Below are 13,789 nucleotides of genomic sequence, written 5' to 3' on the forward strand. Positions count from 1 at the left end.
CCAGTCCGTGAGCGCTCGTCACGTTACTGGCTCTCTGACTCTGAGAATAAACCAAGTGTTAACCGGATATCGGCATACCGGTCTCAGTGGTTCATGTGCACGAGTAGCCGCAAATCTTCTGCGTCCTTGCAGTAAAGAAGTTCTCGTTCTGCGTCTACAACTGCAAATGAATGCACGGACTTTGTATCAGCGCTAAGGTCAAAATAATGTATACCGCGATGATGTATTCTCATCAAGAAAATTAGTAATGTGGGTTTTTTAATTTTGGGTGATACTGATAACATACGATGAAGAACCAAAGAAATTGGTACACCTGCCTAATCTCGTTTAGGGCCCACGCGGGCACACAGAAAGGCCGCAACACGATGTGGTATGGACTCGACTAATGTCTGAAGTAGTGCTGGAGGGAACTGACACCGTGAATCCTGCTGGGCTGTCCATAAACCCGTTAGGTCTCTTCTGAACAGCAGGTCGCAATGCATCCCAGATATACTCAACAATGTTCATGTCTGGGGAGATTGGTGGCCAGCGGAAGTGTTTAAAGTCAGAAGAGTGTTCCTCGAGCCACTATTTAGCTATTCTGGACGTGTCGGGTGTCGCACTGTCCTGCTGGAATCGCCCAAGTCCGTCGGAATGCACGGTCGACATGAATGGATGCAGGTGATCAGACAGGATGCTTACGTAAGTGTCACCTGCCAGAGTTATGCCTAGACCTATAAGCGGTCCCATATCACTCCAACTGCACACGCCCCACACCATTACAGAGCTTCCATCAGCTTGAACAGTCCCCTGATGACATGCAGGGTACGTGGATTCATGAGGCTGTCTCCATACCCGTACACGTCAATCCGCTCGATACAATTTGAAATGAGGCTCGTCAGACCAAGCAAAATGTTGCCAGTCATTAACAGCCCAATGTCGGTTTTGACGGGCCCTGGCGAGGTATATAGCTTTCTGTCGTGCAGTCATCAAGGATACACGAGTGGGCCTTCGGCTCCTAAAGCCCATATCGATGATGCTTCGTCGAATGGTTGACACGCTGACATTCGTCGATGGCCCAACATTGAAATCTGCAGCAATCTGCGCTGGGTTGCACTTCTGTCACGTTGAACGATTCTCTTCAGATGTCGTTGGTCCCGTTCCTGCAGGATCTTTTTCCAACCGCAGCGATGTCCGAGATTTGATGTTTTACCGGATTCCTGATATCCATGGAACACTCGTGAAATGGTCGTATGGGAAAATGCCCATTTCATCGCTACCTCGGAAATGCTGTGTCCCACCTCTCGTGCGCATCCTACAACACAATCTTCAACCCCACTTACATCTTGATAACCTGCCGTTGCAGTTGCTGTAACGGATCTGACAACTGCGCCAGGCTCTTGGTGTCTCACATAGGCGTTGCCGACCCCAGCGCATTCTGTCTGTATTTGAATACCCATGCCTACACCAGTTTCTTTGGCGCTTCAGTGTATACAGGGTGTTACAAAAAGGTACGGCCAAACTTTCAGGAAACATTCCTCACACACAAAGAAAGAAAATATGTTATGTGGACATGTGTCCAGAAATGCTTACTTTCCATGTTACAGCTCATTTTATTACTTCTCTTCAAATCACATTAATCATGGAATGGAAACACACACCAAAAGAACGTACCAGCGTGACTTCAAACACTTTGTTACAGTAAATGTTCAAAATCTCCTCCGTTAGCGAGGATACATGCATCCACCCTCCGTCGCATGGAATCCCTGATGTCCTGATGCAGCCCTGGAGAATGGCGTATTGTATCACAGCCGTCCACAATACGAGCACAAAGAGTCTCTACATTTGGTACCGGGGTTACGTAGACAAGAGCTTTCAAATGCCCCCATAAATGAAAGTCAAGAGGGTTTAGGTCAGGAGAGCGTGGAGGCCATGGAATTGGTCCGCCTCTACCAATCCATCGGTCACCGAATCTGTTGTTGAGAAGCGTACGAACACTTCGATTGAAATGTGCAGGAGCTCCATCGTGCATGAACCACATGTTGTGTCGTACTTGTAAAGGCACATGTTCTAGCAGCACAGGTAGAGTATCCCGTATGAAATCATGATAACGTGCTCCATTGAGCGTAGGTGGAAGAACATGGGGCCCAATCAAGACATCACCAACAATGCCTGCCCAAACGTTCACAGAAAATCTGTGTTGATGACGTGATTGCACAATTGCATGCGGATTCTCGTCAGCCCACACATGTTGATTGTGAAAATTTACAATTTGATCACGTTGGAATGAAGCCTCATCCGTAAAGAGAACATTTGCACTGAAATGAGGATTGACACATTGTTGGATGAACCATTCGCAGAAGTGTACCCGTGGAGGCCAATCAGCTGCTGATAGTGCCTGCACACGCTGTACATGGTACGGAAACAACTGGTTCTCCCGTAGCACTCTCCATTCAGTGACGTGGTCAACGTTACCTTGTAAAGCAGCAACTTCTCTGACGCTGACATTAGGGTTATCGTCAACTGCACGAAGAATTGCCTCGTCCACTGCAGGTGTCTTCGCCGTTCTAGGTCTTTCGCAGTCGCGAGTCATAGGCTGGAATGTTCCGTGCTCCCTAAGACGCCGATCAATTGCTTAGAACGTCTTCCTGTCGGGACACCTTCGTTCTGGAAATCTGTCTCGATACAAACGTACCGCGCCACGGCTATTGCCCTGTGCTAATCCATACATCAAATGGGCATCTGCCAACTCCGTATTTGTAAACATTGCACTGACTGCAAAACCACGTTCGTGATGAACACTAACCTGTTGATGCTACGTACTGATGTGCTTGATGCTAGTACTGTAGAGCAATGAGTCGCATGTCAAAACAAGCACCGAAGTCAACGTTACCTTCCTTCAATTGGGCCAACTGGCGGTGAATCGAGGAAGTACAGTACATACTGACGAAACTAAAATGAGCTCTAACATGGAAATTAAGCGTTTCCGGACACATGTCCACATAACATCTTTTCTTTATTTGTGTGTGAGGAATGTTTCCTGAAAGTTTGGCCGTACCTTTTTGTAACACCCTGTATGAACTCCTCTATGCACATCAGTTTCTTATTATTGCGATGCGGTAGGGATCCGAAGCTCAGACAGTGACACAATATATCTCCACATGTCGTGGTTAATATTCAGGAGTATGACAGGTACGATCATTCCAAGCAAACAGGTCAAGCAACGTGTGCTCTGAAACGCATGCTTCAAGAGCTGCGAACACTTGTTTATCTTTGCTACTCTGAAACACAACTCTTCTAGTGAACAAGTTCTCATAACTTTTAAAGTACACATTTCAGAACACATGTTTACTGGATATTTTTTTCTTAATTTGGTCCATACTACCACTTCCCAAAATACGGAAAGCAAAGCGCTTTCAGTAGAAGAGATTTTTCTCACACTATCGAAGATCAAAAATTGCTCATAGCTCTTAAGATGAGAGTTTTAGAGCCCATGTTTATTTGAGTTTTTTTTGTTTGGAATGATCATTCCTGTCATACTTTTGAATATTGACCATCACTTTTGAAACACCCTGTATTTCGTAGGTCCCATTACAGTTCATACAGTAAAGCAAATTACTATGAGGGCTATCCACAAAGTACATTACATTTTGGAATTAAAAATAAATAAAGTATTGGAAAATTTTTTTCTTATATACAGATGAAAGCCACACCTAAATACTACTTTTCTACATAGTTGCCATTTAAATTAAGACACTTATCGTAGCGATGGACGAGCTTGGAATTTCCTTCGTCGTAAAATTCGGCCGCCTGCGCCTTCAGCCACGTGGTTACCTCTTCTTGAAGCTGTGCGTCGTCATCAAAACGCTGCATAGCCAACCACTTCTTCATTGCTGGGAATAAGTGGAAGTCACTCAGTGCCAGGTCGGGACTGTACGGCGGATGAGGAAACAACTCCCACTTAAAAGATTCGAGAACTTAACGAATGGCATTTGCCGTGTGGGCCTGGGCGTTGTCGTGATTCAGCAAGATCTTTGAGCCCAACTTTCCCCTGCGCTTGTTTTGTATTGCTCTTCTGAGGTTGTGCAGAGTTTGGCAATACCTTTGAGTTTATTGTAGTGCCTCTTTCAAGGAAATCCACAAAAATCACACCTTTTCTGTCCCAAAAGACAGTCGCCATCACCTTCCTTGCCGACATTGTCTGCATGCATTTCTTGGGTTTTTGGGGGGAATTTGTGTGCCCCCACTGCATTGACTGCAATTTTGTCTCGCAGTTCACATGCTTAACCCATGTTTCGTCACCAGTAACGATGCGATCGAGTAATGAGTCGCCATCTTTCTCGTAAGCGTCCAAAAACGTTAACGCTACAACCATTCGCTGATTTTTGTGAATCTCTGTCAAGATTTTTGGTATCCATCTTGCACAAAACTTGTGGTAACCAAGCTTTTCTATCGGTGTACAGTTTTTTGCAGTCAGAAACCTTATTACAGCACGCACTTCACACTGCGCGAATTTTCAATTAACGCTGACATTTCAAACTGTCACAGTAACTCAACGGAGTACAGCACGAACCTCTCACTAGCACGGCAGGATGCCGACTGAGCGGCGGAATGCCATGACACCAAGATGGCCGCGCTAGCCCCGCCCCTAACGGACACAAACGAAAACGTTATGTACTTTGCGAATAGCCCTCGTATTAGTTACTGGTACAATTCATTGCTTCCCACAGTTCCTGAAGTACTGGATAAGGATATAAACGTAAGAATAGTCCTTGAATCGGCCTTTCTTCAGCAGTCTTCATGACATCACAAAGCATGATCTTGACGTGTGGCAATAAATCCCTCAAGATGACATCTGAGGGCTTTATGATTCAACACAGGATTTTTCGAGCCTTTGGGGGTCACACCTCATACTAATATTGGTAGTGGACATCACTTCCAAACGGAATGAAAGTTTGATCATTGAATACTAATGGTGTGAGAACATTTCCGCAAATTTTGACGAACATTGACTGGTTCTTCGTGGTACAACACATTCCAGTTAGAGGTGCAGTTTCAGACATCATTTATAATATATTTGACAGATTGGGAGGTCAGACGTCACCAGACCCAGAGAGCAACATGGGCGTTCGAGATTAAAGAAGCCAGATCCATCCTTTTCCAAAACATTGTATAAATCAAAGCCACATTTGCATAATATATAAAAGTCCAAAACATACAAGGAAAGCGTGCAAAGTTCTCTCGGTTAGAAATTTTAGAAATTAAGAAACAGATGTATGTATCACCACATTTATTGCTGGATGAACAAACTCAATTCAGTTATTCACTCCTGTCAGACAATATTGAAACTATTACAAAGAAGAAGAATCTTTGTACGTTCCTTTACATAACAAAAAATCCATTCCTATGTATAGCTCTGCCGGCCGCTGTGGCCGAGCTGTTCTAGGCGCTTCAGTCCGGAACCTCGCTGCTGCTACGGTCGCAGGTTCGAATCCTGCCTCGGGCATGGATGTGTGTGATGTCCTTAGATTAGTTAGGTTTAATTAGTTCTAAGTCTAGTGGACTGATGACCTCAGATGTTAAGTCCCGTAGTTCTTAGAGCCATTTGAACCATTTTTTGTATAGCTCTACTCCACGGAATGTTTAGTCATAGTTACTGTAAATTTACTAATGAATTTTGTAAATGCTGTCCTACAAAATTTTGTAAATTCGTATGTAATTTGTCAAAATTGTCAGCAGGGATAGCTTTTACAGTTAATATATTTAAAAAGTTGGCGTTTTACCTTCTCTTTTTTCTCATTCTTGGGATCAGTTTAGTACTAGAAAATGTGCTTATAATCCGAAACGTAGGTCATACAGCAATAGCAAAATTAGTGAAACGAGGCGAACAAATTGTTTTGTTTAGTTACCTCCCATATCCTTCATTGTACTATTTTAGAAGATAGAGTATGGCTGACTCTCGGTTCAGTGGCATGGTCAAGATATTTGATTTTCCCATTCACTTTCTCCTATTAAAAATTAACGTCAGCGATTGCAGAATTACAAATGTGACACACAGGCGTATCCATGATTCGTTATGACATACTTGTTTTGTTTGTCACTGAGGATAACATTCTATATTTATAGAAATGAACGACTTCGAAGTCCATAAGTCATAACACCGTGATCGTCTTTCCGAAGTTCCACCATGATTTTGTGCTAGAAAGATGTATTTCAGTTTTGTCTGTCTCTAGAGCAATCAAATGCTGTAACATTAATGACATCTTCAATCATCAATTTCTTTTCTATACAGAATGAAACTAAACAATACGACATGTAAGTATTAAATCGTAGCATGTTTAAGAATGTCAGTCTCTTTATTTCACGTAAGAGTCTTGTTTTCGTTAGTTTAATCAAGTATGGAAGTGCTCTTCTGCATTTGTTGAACAGACATTATTTTTGTCTCTACAGTTTGACTTCCAGAAATGTCTGCACTAGAGAAATGGTTTCAGAAATCAGTTTCGCAATGTATAATGGATTAAACAATCATCTAGATATAATCCCTGTGGTTAGAAATACGAAGTTCTCTGGGATGGTGAAAGGGAATGCGTTAAACAATCATCTAGATATAATTCTATAATTAACATTGCAATTTGTCTCCAAGATGATGTGCAGAAACTGGGTGCCACCCTTTGATACTGTCAAGATATGTTGCAAAAATTACAATAACTGATTATCAATAATGGAATTAGTGTCATACACTTTTAATTAGACAAATGGAATGCTCCGCATGTAGAACACAGAGAAATACAGCAAAACAAGTCTCGCAACACGGGAAATGCAGAAACGACCGCTGATGGCGAACGCGCTACAAGAATTAGCTCTGACCTGTTAACATCAGACATCGTTCGAGGCTACGTAACAGCGCCAACAACAACAACAACAACAACCCAAGCAGCAATGGGAAGTTCTGAACAGCCAGCCCAAGCCTCAACAAGCTTGTCACTAACCATGCTTGTAAAAGTGGACGTGGTATGAAATATCTACGTCGTCGTCTTCATATCGACATCTGTCTTGCAAACGAAACTCACCTGAAGACTAAATTCCGAGCGAACGAAGCTACCTATGTTGCCACCGAAACGGCCGACATGCAACTGGACACGTGACAGAGCCGACTCTCAGCCCGCCACTAAGAAGTACTGAGACCGACGCTGACGACTATCAAACCCACGGCGGCGGTGGTGCTGGAAACCATTCGGGGTGTCGTGACGTTGCTTGCTGCCTACCGCGCACCTAAAGGGCTCCTAGACACTCAAGACGTAAGAAGCTGGCTTCAATTCAGGGCACGCAATCTTAACGCAAAACATATTGCATGGAGTTCGCGAATCACCAGATACCTCGATCATTGCCATCACCAAGGGCCTTCAGGGCTTTGCAGCGGTAGATGTTATGAACGTCTTAACAGCCGATCACCTGGACGTAGTGTTCCACAAGTTACTGAGACAGTTCACGCCACTCATCGGTTCAACACCAAGGAGACAAATTGAGAGATCAGCCACAACACCATGACCACCAACCTAATAGCCGCGTATGTCCACCTTCGTCACAGATAACACCAACGCCACGTCACGGCAGGGAAGCAGTGAGGCCTCGGTAGTCGCTGGAGGGAGCTGGCACCCTATCTGCAGACACGACTCACCTAATTCCCGTAAAGTCCGGGGAGTGTGGAGATGAGCCCCGCCGCCATGTTCTACCAGACCGCAGAGGTAATTCAATCGGGTGCACGTCTCGCGAAGTGGGGAGCCAGCGCATCAACTGGAACTCGCCACCGTGTTCCTCTGTCCACTGCATCACACTCCTCACCTTGTCATATAGCGTGTTATCTTGCCGCAAAATGCCACTGTCGTCGTGAAACGTGATAGTCACGGAGAGGTGTACGTGGTCTGCAACTAGTCTGCGGTACTCCTTGGCCGTCATGGTGTAAGGTGTCAGGCAAATCCAACACCTTCCATGAAAACCCTGACATGATAGCAAATCCGGCAGTATGTCACATAGCTCCGAATAAATCAGGACATTAAATTAAGCAAAGTAATAGATCGACGAGTGAGCAAATGGAATACCACAGACTAACACAAGAACGCCTAAATGCACGTCATACCTTCCCACCGTGAAACAGACGCAGTTCCGAGGGGAGAAACGAGAGCAGAAGCCGAGAGCAGAGTCGTGTAAGCTAGAAGGCCCTACGATAAGGGACGGACACCCACATCGCCGGCCGATCGCCAAGAACAGCCCCCAGCCCATGTTAAAAGATAGAGCCCTCCAGAAGAACAGTATGGATCTTACAATAACACTAAAAGGGCCACACCAGCTGCAAGTTTTAGCGTGAGACTATATGTGTCTCTGTTACATAGCAAATACCATGAAAAGTACAAAGTTTCTCATTGGATAGACAGAATTTTTGTAGGCGGAGCTTAAGGTTAACATTGAGACCCTGATTGGTCAGTTGAAAACACAGCCAGGTACCTTTTTCTTAAACAAACTTCGGTAAATTGTAAGAAGAGAGAAGTTAGAAGTTGCTACCGAGACGGCGAGGTGTATGGAGCTGCGCCGCCCGCCACCCCCTGACGCTGACTGACCACCGACAAGGAAATGAACGCACGTGATGCCGCATAAGAGTGCATAAGGCTTCACTCAGAACTGCAGAAGTCGCATCGGTTACATCCCCTTTTACGTAATACTACTGTCGATCGTCAATTAAACTTCACGGCATTCACATTTGCTACTTGAAGTTAAAATCTGAAACGCGATGATTTTTCTGTTATATAATTATTGAGAAGCCACATCAGGCACTGTAATTTTCGACAAGTTAAATAAGTAATTAAAGATAATTGTGGGTCACTGTAGACCATTTTTGATAGTTTTCTCTTTTATGAAACTTAATTTAAGACTAGGTTATAGATGTGATATGGCATAGGTCATCCTTCGATCCATTGTAGAACTTGGAAACCCATTCAGGGAATATTCGGTCACATTTTTCTTGAACGCAGTTGGTTTTTACCATCCTGCATTAAAACATCTCCTTTTATCAATAGTGCAATTTATAAACAATGCTTTGTGAGTAGAATAAAATTTCCAGTGGTAAACTTAACTGCTTTTTCGACGTTATTTTACCAGCTAACTAAAAATAGGAAAGCCTTGAACCCCTTCCACTAAATTTAGTCAGTATTAAGATTCTTTTACAGGAGTGCAGTGGAGCTGACGCTGAAATCATTAAGTATTTGGTTATATCATCGCTAGTCTCACTGAACTCTTCTGAACTCTGCATGTTATGTGTGGTCTGGCGTCTCCTTACCAGCAACAGGTCCCAGGTTCAAACTAGTCAATTCCCTAAAAAACACGCTCAGAGCGTCGTTGCGTGAAAGTGGTAAGGATGCACGCCTTAGAACAGACAGACACCACGCACAATGTTAGAGTGGTACCTCGCCTGAGCTACACTGGACCCCCAGATGTCCTCCTGAATGTTCCGCGAAGTACTGTCGCTTGTCACGGAGCCGTTCGGCTGGCAGACGGTGGATTCGCACCCTGCCACCTGCAAGATGAAGAAGGTGCCGGGATTCATCAGACAGTGCAGCGCTCTGCCACGGCGCCAACGTCCAGTGCCGATGGCCACGTGCCCGTTTCAATTCCAGTTGCCGATGTCACGGTTTTAGGATTGGCTCATCAGTGGGTCGTCGGCTGTGGAGGCCCACGGTTAGGAGCAATGTGTGTTCAGACACACTCGCACTCTGTCTAGCATTAAACTCCGATGTCGGTTATGCCGCACTCCGCCGCCCGTCCTGTATTACCAGTCTCCCCAGCGTACGACGTCCCTCACTTGTAATGAGTAACGGTCCCCCAACCCCGCGACATCTGGACGTGGTTTCACCTCGGTTTCCTCGAAGACTCGGCAAGATCTTCCTGAGCCTCGGGGCCATTAGGATCTGCCCTCGATCAAAAGGACAGGTGGCCGCCTTCCCCATTCCACAGACTGACAGCACGCCCACTGAAACTACGTGGCCCGAGCGTGTGTCTGACTAGCAGGCATTCCTCGCCAGGTGACGCTGCGATCGTCTGGCCGGGTTTGTATCGACATGTTTTGGCTGATGAGTGTATTTCGACAGCATCTGCAAGAACATCGTCACCCACCACTGCCCGTCAGGGAGAGGAGTCGCCTGAACAGGGAGTGGGCACTCGCTCGGGGTACGCGCAGTAACCGGCCGGTCTGGCTGCTGCGGCGAGGCGGCAGGTGGGGGCGGAGCCCACAGTGGAGATCCGCGCCAGCCGCTGCTGCTCGGCCAGCTGCGCCGCCACAACAGGCGCCGAGAGACGAGTTACAGAGAACTACTGCCGTGCGACTCAAGATCCACAGGACGGACAGCGACACAGGCGGCTCGGGACAGGCTCCCGCCTTCCCAGTAGCAGGCACCGCCGACTCAGAACGACACGTGCGCGTGGTAGCCGCAGAACGAGGCCGCGCCAGTACGGGGACCGCCCCACGACGAGGCATCTGGGTGTCACTAAATCTAGGGAAGGACACTGAAGGAACTGCACAGAGAGTACCAACAACGCGCTTAGACCACAATTCGACAAAGTCATTCTGACACGGACTTTTCCGGAGACCTGGAAGAGCGGCATCATCATCCCTGTGACTGAACGTGGAGAGTGTAAAGCCGAGTCTCCCAATTACATGCGTGTCACATTGCAACAGACAGTAAGTCAGTGTTCGAAAAAACTCTACTACACAAGTTCTTAATGACACTTTTTCGCCATTTGGGTTTAGCAAGTGAAAACCCCGCTAATCTTCAGATTAGCAGGCGTGCGATAAGGACAAGCATGCGGTGCCATGTTTCTGCACGTCATCGGGGCATCCTACACTACTGGCCACAAAAATTGCTACACCACGAAGATGACGTCCTACAGACGCGAAATTTAACCGAAAGGAAGAAGATGCTGTGATATGCAAATGATTAGCTTTTCAGAGCATTCACACAAGTTTGGCGCCGGTGGCGACACCTACAACTTGCTGACATGAGGAACGTTTCCAACCGATTTCTCGTACACAAACAGCAGTTGACCGGCGTTGCCTGGTGAAACGTTGTTGTGATGCCTCGTGTAAGGAGGAGAAATGCGTAGCATCACGTTTCCGACTTTGATAAAGGTTGGATTGTAGCCTATCACCATTGCGGTTTATCGTATCGCGACATTGTTGCTCGCGTTGGTCGAGATCCGATGAATGTTAGCAGGATAAGGAATCGGTGCGTTGAGGAGGGTAATATGGAACGCCGTGCTGGATCCCAACGGCCTCGTATCACTAGCAGTCGAGATGACAGGCATCTTATCAACATGGCTGTAACGAATCGTGCAGCCACGTCTCGATCCCTGAGTCAACAGATGACGACGTTCGCAGGCCAACAATCATCTGCACGAACAGTTCGACGACGTTTCCAGCAGAATGGACTATCAGCTCGGAGACCATGGCTGCGGTTACCCTTGAAGCTGCATCACAGACAGGAGCGCCTGCGATGGTGAACTCAACGACGAACCTGGGTCCACGAATGGCAAAACGTCATTTTCTCGGATGAATCCAGGTTCTGTTTACAGCATCATGATGGTCGTATCCGTGTCTGGCGACATCGCGGTGAACGCACATTGGAAGCGTGTATTCGTCATCGCTATACTGGCGTATCACCCAGCATGATAGTATGGGGTGCCCTTGGTTACACGTCTCGGTCACCTCTTGTTCGCATTGGCGCCATTTGAACAGTGGACGTTACATTTCAGATGTGTTACGACCCGTGTCTCTACCCTTCATTCAATCCCTGCGAAACGCTACATTTCAGCAGAATAATGCACGACCGTATGTTGCAGGTCCTGTACGGCCCTCTCTGGATACAGAAAATGTTCGACTGCTGCCCTGGGCAGCACAATCTCCAAATCTCTCGCCAACTGAAAACATCTGGTCAATGGTGTCCGAGCAACTGGCTCGTCACAATACGCCAGTCACTACTCTTGATGAACTGTGGTATGAACTGTGGTATCGTGTTGAAGCTGCATGGGCAGCTGTACCTGTACATGCCATCCAAGCTCTGTTTGACTCTATGCCCAGGCGTATCAAGGCCGTTATTACGGCCAGAGGTGGTTGTTCTGGGTACAGATTTCTCAGGATCTATGCACCCAAATTGCGTGAAAATGTATTCACATGTCAGTTCTAGTATAATATACTTGTCCAACGAATACCCGTTTATCATCTGCATTTCTTCTTGGTGTAACAATTTTAATGGCCAGTAGTGTATAGAGTCTGTACAGTCGGTGACAGGTGCCCGACCTAGGCACACAGGGCTCCTATGTGCTTCTCTTGGCGTCTTACCTGCAGAATTGCACCGTCATTGTCACAGCAGACGAAGCAACTACCACAACCGGAAGACTACAAGCAGGGCTCCCACACGATTCTGCCACGGATCGGGTGCTGTACTGTGTGGACACGTCTCACTTCCTGGGAACACAGTGTGTCTCCACAGCAATTTGCGACGACGAATCTGGCTTATACACCGTAGCGCCAAAAAAACTGGTATACGCATGCGTATTCAAATACAAAGATATGGAAACGGGCAGAATATGGCGCTGCAGTCAGCAACGCCTATATAGTTCAACAAGTGTCTGGCGCGTTTGTTAGATCGTTTACTGCTGTTACAATGGCAGGGTATCAAGATTTAAGTGAGTTTCAACATGGTGTTATAGTCGGAGCACAAGCGTTGGAACACAGCATCTCCGAGGAAGTGGAGATTTTCCCGTACGACCATTTCACTAGTGTACTGTGAATATCAGGAATCCGGTAAAACATGAAATCTCCGACATTGCTGCGGCGGGAAACAGATCCTGCAAGAACGGGACCAACGACGTCTAAAGAGAATCATTCAGTGTTACAGAAGTGCAACCCATCCGCAAATTGCTGGAGGTTTCAATGCCGGGCCATCAAGTGTCAGCGTGCGAACCATTCAACGAAACATCATCGATATGGGCTTTCGGAGCCGAAGACGCACTCGTGTACCCATGATGACTGCACGACACAAAGCTTTACGCCTCAGCAAGGCCAGTCGGCACCGACAATTGACTGTTGATGACTCGAAACATGTTGCCTGATCGGACGAGTCTCGTTTCAAATTGTATCGAGCGGATGGATGTGTTCGGGTATGGAGACAACCTCAGGAATCCACAGACCCTGCATGTGATCAGGGGACTGTTCAACCTGGTGGAGGCTCCGTAATGGTGCGGGGCGTGTGGAGTTGAAGTGATATGGGATCCCTGATAAGTCTAGATACGACTCTGACAGGTGAGACGTACGTAAGCATCCTGTCTGATCACCTTCATTCATTCATGTAGACTGTCTGTTCCGACGGACTTCGAGAATTTCAGCAGGACAATGCGACACCCCACACGTCCATAATTGCTACAGAGTGGCTTTAGGAACAGTCTTCTGAGTTTAAACACTACCGCTGGCCACCAAACTCCCCAGACTTGAACGTTTTGGAGCACATCTGGGATGCCTTAAATGTGCCTCTCTATCCTCTCTTTAATCAAAACTCGGAATTGTCCGTTGAAAGTGGCCTTAATATCCAGAGGCACTTCATACGTCCAGTAATAATTACGCGCCGACATGACTTAATAAGAAGCTTCGGACGAAGCAAAGTAACGCGGCAAGAGGATGTTGCACGTCCCAGCCCGATTCCCGGCCAAATATCTGCACGAAGTTGCAGAAGAGCAGGAGGCAATGCAACGGATCGGGACGTCCGCT

General features: G+C 46.6%; 1 protein-coding gene across 1 annotated transcript in view; it reads right to left on the bottom strand.

Annotated features, from left to right (window-relative positions):
* LOC126416336 (uncharacterized) overlaps positions 1–13,789 on the bottom strand; it is a 586,934-nt gene that overhangs the window by 420,433 nt on the left and 152,712 nt on the right. The gene's annotated exons all lie outside the window — the stretch shown is intronic.

This window comes from Schistocerca serialis, chromosome 8, assembly GCF_023864345.2.
Source record: "Schistocerca serialis cubense isolate TAMUIC-IGC-003099 chromosome 8, iqSchSeri2.2, whole genome shotgun sequence".
Classification (NCBI taxonomy): domain Eukaryota; kingdom Metazoa; phylum Arthropoda; class Insecta; order Orthoptera; family Acrididae; genus Schistocerca; species Schistocerca serialis.